We start from the raw sequence: 9111 nt of genomic DNA on the forward strand, positions 1-9111 counted from the left end.
ACCCCACTCTCTCTTCCCCACTCTCTCTCACTGCCCTCTCTCTCCCCTCTCTCTCCCACTCTCTCCCCTCCCACTCCCCATTCCCTCCTCCTCTCTCTCTCTGCTCTCTCTCTGTCTCGCTCCTGCCTCTCTATGTCCCCTCTCACTCTCTTCCCCCTCACCCAACCTCTCTCTCATCCTCACTTTCTGTGTCGTCTCTCCCACCCTCTCCCCTCTCTCTCCCTCCTCTCTACCCCTCTCTCTTCCCATCCTCTCTCTCTCACATCTCTCTCTCCCTTCTTTCTGAATACACCACTCTCTCCCCCTCCCTCACTCTCCATCTCCTCACTCACTCACACTCTCTCTCCCCTCCCTCTGTCTTTCTCCCCTGTCTCTCCCCCCTGTCACTCTCGTCTCTCTGAATCCTCGCTCTGTCGATCTCCCACACTACCCCCTCTCTCCCTTCTCCCTCTCCCCTCTCTCCTCCCTCTCTCACTCTGTCTCTCTCCTCTCTCTTTCACCTCTCAATCATTCTCCTCTCTCGCGCTCTCTCTCCCCCCTCTCGCTCTCTCTCTCCACCCCTTCTCTCTCCGTCACTCTCTCTCCTCCCTCTCTCACTCTCTCCTCCCTCTCTTTCTCTCTCTCTACCCTCTCTCCCACCTCTCTCTCCACCCACTCTCCCTCCCTCTCTCTCCCCCCCGCGCTCTCCCCATCTCTCTTTCCCCTCACAACCCGTCATTCTCCCTGTCACCCTCTCAACCTCTCTCTCACCGCTCTCTCTCCCTCCTCTCTCTCTCCCTCCTCTCTCTCTCTGCCCTCTCTCTCACTCTCCCCTCCGTCCCCTCTCTGTCTCTCCTCCCTCTCATTCTCTCCCTACCCTCCCTCTCTCTCTCCCTTCTCTCTCTCCCCTCTCTCTCCCTCCCCGCACGCTCCCTCCCCTCACGCTCCCTCCCCACTCTCTCCCCCCTCTCTCCAACCCCTCTCTGTCCCTACCCTCCCACCCTCCTGTCTCCCTCTCTCTATTCCCTCCCTCTCTCTCTCCTCCCCCTCTCCTCTCTCTCTTCTCCCTCTGTCTCGCTCCACCTCTCTCCCTCTCCCCTCTATCTCTCTCCCCTTTGTTTCTCATCCCTCTCTCTCCCCATCTTCCCCTCTCCATCTCCCCTCTCTCTCTAACCCTCCTCTCCTCCCCTCCTTCCCCGTCTCCCTCCTGCGCTCTCTCTCCCCTCACTCTCCCCACTCTCTATCCACTCTCTCTCTCCCCTCACTCTCTTCTCTCTCTCCCCTCTCTCTCCCCTCTCTCTCCCTCTCTCTCTCGCTTTCCCTCCCCTCTCAAACTCACCCCCTCTCTCTCACACACACCTCTCTCTCCTCTCTCTCGCTTCCCTCTCTCCCTGTCTCTCTCACCGCTTCTCTCCCATTTCCCTCTCCACCTCTCCTCACTCCCAATCTCTCTGTCCCCTCTCTCTCTCTGCCCTCCCTCTATCTCTCCACTCTCCCTTCTCTCTCCCCCTCTCTCCCCTGTCTCTCTCCCCTCTCTGTCTCTCCAACTCTCGCTCTCTCTCCTCCCTCTCTGCCCCCTCTCGCCCCTCTCTCTCTCCCGCTCGATCTGTCTCCCACTCTGACTCTCTTCCCTCTATCTCTCCCACCTCCCTTTATCTCCATCTGCTCTCTCTCCCCTCATGTTTCCCCCATCTGTCTGTCCGCCTCTCTCTCTCCCCCTCTCTCTGTCCTCTCTCTCACCCTCTCTCTCTATCTACTCTCTCCCCCATTTAGCACTCCCTCTCTCGCGCACTCTCGCGCTCTCCCCCTCTCTCACTCCTCTCTTTTTTCCCTGCTCTCTCTCTCCCCTCACTCTCCCCTCTCTCTCTCCCCTCTCTCACCCCCACTCTCTCCCCACTCTGCCTCCCCGCTCTCTCTCCTCTCTCTCTCCTCTATTCCCCCCTCTCGCACCCTCTCTTGCCCCCCTCTCTGGCCAAACTCTGTCTAGCCTATGGTCCCCCTCTCTCTCGCTTCCTCTCTCTCCTCTAACCTCTCTCTCTCCCCCTCTCCCCTCCTCCTCGCTCTCACCACCCTCTTTTTCGCCCCCTCTCTCTTCCCCTCACCCCTCCCCCCTCTCTCGCCCCATCCTCCCTCCCCTCCCTCTCTCTTCCCCTCCCATCACCCTCTCTCGCCCCTCTCTTTCTCGCTTCCCTCTCTCTCTCCCATCTCACTCTCTCCCCATCTCCCTCGCCCCCATGTGTACACCTCCCCCCCTCTCTCGACCGCCCTCCCTTCCTTGCCCCCTCTCTCTCGCCTGCATCTCTCTCTCCCCCTCCCCCCCCGTCCACCCCTCTTGTTCGGCCATCTCTCTCTCTCTGTGTACCTCCCTCGCCCACTCTCTCTGTCGCATCCCCTCTCTCTCCCATCTCTCTTCCCTTTCTCCCTCCCCTCTCTCTTGCTTCCCACTCTCTCTCCTCTCTCTCCCTGCTTTCGCTCCCACATCTCTCTCTCCCTCCTCTCTCTCTTCGCGCTCTCTCTCCCATCCTTCTCTCCCTCCTCCCCCTCAGTCTCTGCCTCCACTCCCTCTCTCCCTCCCCTCCATCTCTCTCCCCTCTCTGTCTCCTCTATCCCCCTCTCTCCCCTGTCTCTTCCATTCTGTCTCTCTCCCACTCTCTCTCATTTCACTCTCTCTCTGCTCTATCTCCTCTCTCTCATTTCTCTCTCTCCCTTCTCTCTCCATCCCTGCTCACTGTCTCTCTCCCCCTCTCTCTACCCCTCTCTCTCCCCACTATCTCTCCCAACCTCTCCCATCTCTCTCTGTCTCTCCCACTCTCCCTCTCCCTGCCCTCTCTTTCCCTCCCCTCTCTCTCACTCCCATCTCTCTCCCTCCCCTCTCTCTTTCCATTCTCTGTCACCTCTCCGTGTCTCTCTATCTCTCCTACCCCTCTCACACTCTCGCTCCCCTCCCACTCTTTCTCCCCTCTCTCTCCACCTCTCTCTTTCCCCCTCTCTCCTATCTCTCTTTCCCACACACTCTCTCCCTCCATTCTCTCTCTCCCCTCCCTCTCTCTCTATCTCTCCTGCTCCTCTAACGCTCTCCGTCCCATCCCTCTCTCTCCACAACTCACTCTCCCCATCTCTCTCTCCCCTCTCTCTCCCCTCTCTCTGTCCCACTCTCTTTCCCTCCCCTCTCTCTCCCTCCCCCTCTCCCTCCCCTCTCTCTCCTTCCACACTCTCTCCCTCCACACTCTTTCTCACACTTCTCTCCCCCTCTCTCTCCTCTCTCTCCCCTCTCTCTATCGCCTCTCTCTACCCTCTCTCTACCCCTCTGTCGCCCTCTCTCTCCCCTCTCTCCGCCCTCTCTCTCCCCTCTCTCTCCCCCTCTCTATCCCTCACCCTCTCTCCCCTCCCAATCTCTCTATCCCCCTCTCTCGACAGCCTCATTCTCGCCTCTATCTATCGCCACTTCTCATTCTCATCCCTCTCTCCCGCCCACCCTTTCGCCCCCCTCGCTGTCGCCCACTTTCTCTTTCCACGCTCTCTGTCTCTACCACACTCGCTCCCCTGTCTCTCTTCCCCCTCCCTCTCTCTCCCCTCTCTCTATCTCTCCTCCATATTCACTCACTCAACTCTCTTTTTCAAGCCCTCTCTCTCTCCCTCTCTCCCCTCTCTCTCCTCTCTTCCCCTCTCTCTACTCTCTCTCTCCTCTCTCTCCACCTCACTCTCATCCTCTCTCCCCCCAACTCATTCTCCCCACCTATCTTTCTCCTCTCCCCCTCTCTCTCTCCCTTCTCTCTGTCCCACTCTCTTTCCCTCCCCTCTCTCTCCCTCCCCCTCTCTCCCTCCCCTCTCTCTCCCTCCACACTCTCTCCCTCCACATTCTTTGTCAACCTTCACTCTCTCCTTTCTCTCCCCTCTCTCTCCTCTCTCTCTCACCTCTCTCTCCCCTCTCTTTCCACTCTCTCTCCTCTCTCCCTCTCTCTCCTCTAGCTCTCTCACTCTCACTGACCTCTCACTCTCCCCTCTCTTTCGCATCCCTCTCTCTCGCCCCCCTCTCTCACCCCCTTGCTCTCGCACCCTCTCTCTTGCACTCCTCTCTCTTGCCCCCTCTCTTCCATCTCTCTCCCCTCCCAATCTCTCTTTCCCCTGTCTCGACAGCCTCATTCACGCCCCTATCTATCGCCCCTCTCATTCACGTCCCTCTCTCCCTCCCACACTTTCGCCCCCCTCGCTGTCGCCCACTTTCTCTATCCACGCTCTCTGTCTCTCCCACCCTCTCTCCCCTCTCTCTCTTCCCCCGCCCTCTCTCTCTCCCCTCTCTCTATCTCTCCTCTCCCCCAGCTCCCCCTCTATTTCACTCTCTTTCTCCCTCTCTCTCCCCCTCTCTCTCCCCTCTCTCTTACCCCTTTCTGTCTCCCCCTTACTTTCCCCCCTCTCTCTATATCTGTCCTCTCTCTACCTCTCTCTCTCCACTCTCTGTCCCCCACTCTCTCTCCCCTCTCTCTCCCCGTCTCTGTCCACTTTCTCTATCTCTCCTCTCTCCCCCTAACTCCCACCTCTCTCTCTCCCCTCTCTGTTCCCCTCTATCTGACCCCCTGTCTCGCACCCTCTCTTCCCTCTCTCCTCTCTCTCACCCCTCACTCTCTCTCCCCCTTTCTCTCAACCTCTCTCATCCTCACTCGCTGTGTCGTCTCTCTCTCCCTCTCCCGTCTCTCTCCCTCCACTCTGTCCCTCCTCACTCTCTCCTCTCTTCCTCCTCTCTCTTCCATCCCTCTCTCTCCCCTCTGTCTTCCCCTCTCGGTCTCCACTCTCTCTGAATATTCTCTCCCTCTCCCCACTCGCTCTTCCCCATCTACTCGCACCTCTCTCTCCCCTCTCTCCACCCTCCCTCTCTCTCCCGCTCTCCCCCACTCTCTCAGCCCTTCTCTCTCTGCCTCACTCTCCCCTCTCTCTCTCCCTCTCCTGTCTCCCTCTCTCCTTCTCTCTCTCCCTCCCTCACTCTCTACCTCTTCCTTCCTCTCTCTCCCTCCCTCTCTCTCTCCCTCTCTATCCAATCTCTCCTCGCTCTCTCCCCGCTCTCGCTCCCACGCCTCTCTCTCCCTACTCTTTCTATCCCCCGCTCTCTTCCCTCCCCCTCTCTCTCTCCTCCCTCCCCCTCACTCTCTCTCTCTCTTCTATCCCCCTTTCTTTCTCCCCATTTCTTTTTCTCCGCGCACTCTCTCTTCCCTTCGCTCTCTCCCCTATCTCCCTACGTCTCTCGCCATGCTCTCTCCCCTCTCTCTCAATTCCCCCTCTCTCTCCACACTCTCGCTATCCCCGCTAGCTCTCTTTCTCCCCTCCCTCTACCCTCTCTCTCTCCCCTCTCTCTCTTCTATCCCCCCTCTATCTCTGTCTCTTTTTCTCCCCTGTCTCTCTTCCCTTCGCTTCCTCTCACCCCCTCTCTCCCCTCTCTCTCCGCTCTGTCTCCCCTCTCTCTATTCCCCTCTCTCCCGTTCTTTCTTCCCCTCTCTCTGCCCTCTCTCTCTCTCCCTTCTCTCTCCCCACTCTCTCCCCTTTCTCTCTCGCCTCTCTCTCTCCTCTATCTCTCTCACTCTCACTGCCCTCTTTCTCCCCCTCTCTCTTGCATCCTCTCTCTCTCGCCCACCTCTCTCTTGCCCACCTCTCTCTTGCCCCCACTTTCTCTCGGCCCCTCTCTCTCGCCCCTCTCTCTCTTGCCCTCTCCTTCCGCCTCACCGTCACCCTCTCACTCACTCCCTTTCGTTCACCCTCTCTCTCTCGCCACCATCTCTTTCGCTCACCTCACTCTCTCCCCTCTCTCTCGTGCCCCCTTTCTCTCACTCATTTCTCTTGTCCCCACTCTCACCCCCTCTCTTACCTCTCTCTCCGTGCTCTCTCCCCTCTATCTTTATCTCCCCTCTCCCTCCCCCTCTCTGTCTCCCCTCTCTCTCCCCTCTGTCTCTCGGCCTTCTCTCTCCCCACTCTCTCTCAACACTCTCTCTCTCCCCTCTCTCTCCTCTCTCTCTCTCCTCTATCTCTCTCACTCTCACTGCCCTCTCTCACCCCCTCTCTCTCGCCTCCCTCTCTCTCGCCCCCTCTGTCTCACCCCTTCTTGCCTCATCCTCTCTCCCCATCCTCCTCTCTCTCGACCCTCTCTCTCGCTCCCGTCTCTCGCCCCTCTCTCTTGCCCTCTCCCTCTCGCCTCCCCCTCACTCTATCACTCTCTCTATCTTGCCCACCCTCTCAACCGCCCCCATCTCTCTCTCCATTTTCACTCTTCCCATCTCTCTCGCCCCTATCTGTACGTCTCCTCCTCTGTCGTCTGCCCTCTCGCGTCTCTCTCTCTCGCACCTCTCTCTCCGCCTCTCTCACCTCCCCTCTCTCTCGCGCCCCTCTCTCATGCCTCACTCTCTATGTCGCCTCCCCCTCTATCCCCCTCTCTCTCCCCCTTGCTCTCTCCCCATCTCTCACCTCCGCCTCCCCTGCCCCCTCCCTCGCCTCCCACTCTCTCTGTCACCAATCTCTCTCTCCCCATCTCTCTCAGTTGCCTCCCCCTCTCTCTCCCTTCTCTCGCCTCCCCCTCTCTCTCTGGCTCTCTCGCCTTCACTGTATCTGCCCTCTCTCTCTACCTCTCCTAACCCTCTTACTGTCTGCCTCACCTCCTTCTCTGTCTCCGGCCTCACTCTCCCCCTCTCTCCCCCTCTCTCTGTCCCACTCTCTCTTCATCCCCTCTCTCTCCGTCCCCCCTCTCTACCTCCACCTCTCTCCCTCCCGTCTCTCTCTCCCTCCACACTCTTTCCGTCCACACACTCTCTCACCCCTGTGTCTCTCTCCCTCTGTCTCCCTACTGTCTCTCCCTGCTCTATCTCCTCTCTCCCTCATCACTCTCTCCGGCTCTCTCACTCCCCTCTCTCCCCACTCCTCTCTCTACCTCTCTCCCTTCCGCCTCTCTTTCGTCCTCTCCCCTACCTCCCTCTCCATCGCCCCCTATCTCTCTCCGCTCTCTTCTCGCATCCCACTCTCTCTCCCCCTCTCTCTCGAGTCCCCATCTCTCTTGCCCTTCTCTCTCTCGCTCCCACTCTCCCGGCCCACTCTGTTTCTCGTCTCCACCTCTCTCGCTTTCCCCTCGCTCTCGCCTCCCCCTCGCTCTCGCCCCCATCGCGCCCCTCTCTCTCGCCCCTCTCTCTCTCTCTTATCTCAGCCCTCTCTCACCCCCTCTCTCTCCCTCTTTCTCATCTCTCCTCCCTCTCTCCCCTCTCTCTCTCTCTCGCCCCTCTCTCTCTTGCACCCTTCAATCTCTCGCACCCCCTCTCTCGCCTCCCTCTCTCTCGCCTCCCACTTTCACGCCTCCCCTCTCTCCCCTCCTCTTTCCCTCTCCCCTCTCTCACGTCTCATCCCTCCCTCTCGCCTCCTCTCTCTCGGCCCCTCTGTCTCGTCCTCTTTCTCGCACCCCCTCTCCCCCACTCTCGCCTCCCACTCTCTCTCGCCTCCCCCTCTCCTCCCCTGTCTCGTCACTCTCTCACTCCCCTATCGACTCCCCATCTCTATACTCATTGCCTCTCTCCCCCCGCCTCCCCCTCTCTCTCGCCTCCCCATCTCTCTCTCTCCCACATCTCTCTCTGCCCCATTTCTCTGGCCCACATCTCTGGCACCTCCCCCTCTCTGTCTCCCACCCTCTCGTCCCGCTCACTCTCGCCCCCTCTCTCGCGCGCCCATCGCACACATCTCTCTCGCCCCCTCGCTCTCCCCACTCTCTCGCCCCCTCTCTTGCCTCCCTCACTCTCATGCCCCTCTATCTCACTTCACTGTCTCTCTCACTTCCCCCCTCTCCCCCTCTCTCTCGTCTCCCACCTCTCTCACCCTCTGTCTCTCCCCCACTCTCTCGCCTTCCTCTATCGCTGTCCTCTCTTTCGCACTCGTCTCTCTCCCCGCTATCTACCCCCTTTCTCTCGTCCACTCTAGCTCACCCCCTCTCTCTCTCCCCCCTCGCCCCTTTCTCACTCCCCCTTTCCCTCGCCCCGTCTCTCTCGCACCCTTGCTCACGCCTCCTCGCTCTTGCACTCTCTCTCTCGAACCCCCTCTCTCTCGCCTCCCCTTCTCTCCACACCTCTCTCTGACTCGCCGCACTTTGTCTCGCTCCCCAACCTTCTCTCTCGCCACCGCTCTCTCGCCGCACTCTCTCTCGCACCAGCCTCTCTCGCCCCCTTTCTCTCGCATCACTCTTTCTCACCCCACTCTCTCATCCCTCACTCTCTATGCACCGACTCACCTCACCCGCTCTCTCGTCCCTCTCTCTCTCACCCCTCTCTCTCCACACTCTCTCTTGCCCCCCTCTCTCGCCACCCTCTCACTTGACCCCCTCTCCCCTCCCCTCCCCTCTCTCCCCTCTCCCCAACCCCTCTGTCTCGCACCCTCCTCCTGTCTCTCCCACTCTCCCCTCCCCTCTCTCGCCCTCTCTCTCTCGCCCCTCTCTCTCCCTCGCCCCCTCGCTCTCAACCCCCCTCTCTCCTTCCCATCTCTTTCTCCCCATCTCTCTCTACCCCAATCTCTCTCTCCGCATCTCTATCTCTCCCCATCTCTCGACCCTATCTCTCTCGCCCACCCTCTCACCCCTCTCTCTCTCGCCCCCTCTCCCTCTCTCTGTCCCTCTCTCTCGAACCCCGTCGCTCCCTCTCTCTCGCCCCCTCTGTCTCCCCTTCTCTACCTCCCTCAACCACTCTGTCTCGGCCTCCTCTCTCGCCTCACTCTCTCTGTCACCTCCCCTCTCTCGACCCCTCTCTCTCACCTCCCCCTCTCTCTCGCGCCCTCTCTCTCACCACACTGTATCTGTCGCCTCCCCTCTCTCCCCTCTTTCTCACCTCGCCCCTCTCTCGCCCTCACTCAACGCCTCCCCCTCTCTCTCCCCTCCCCTCTCTATCGAACCCCCCTCTCTCGCCTCCCCCTCTCTCTCGCCTCCACCTCTCTCTCGCCCCTCTCTCTCGCCTCACTTTCACTGTCGCCTCCCCTCACTCTCCCCCTCTCTCGCCTCCCCATGTCTCTCTCCCCGTGTCTCTCGCCTCACTCTCTCTGTCTCCTCCCCTCTCTCTCCCCCTCTCTCTCGCCTCCCCTGTCTCTAGCCCTCTCTCTCCCTCTCACTCGACCACCCTCTCTTTTCCC

This window comes from Chiloscyllium plagiosum, unplaced genomic scaffold (assembly GCF_037043375.1).
Source record: "Chiloscyllium plagiosum isolate Xiang-an unplaced genomic scaffold, Cpla_swu_hap1 HiC_scaffold_50, whole genome shotgun sequence".
Lineage (NCBI taxonomy): Eukaryota > Metazoa > Chordata > Chondrichthyes > Orectolobiformes > Hemiscylliidae > Chiloscyllium > Chiloscyllium plagiosum.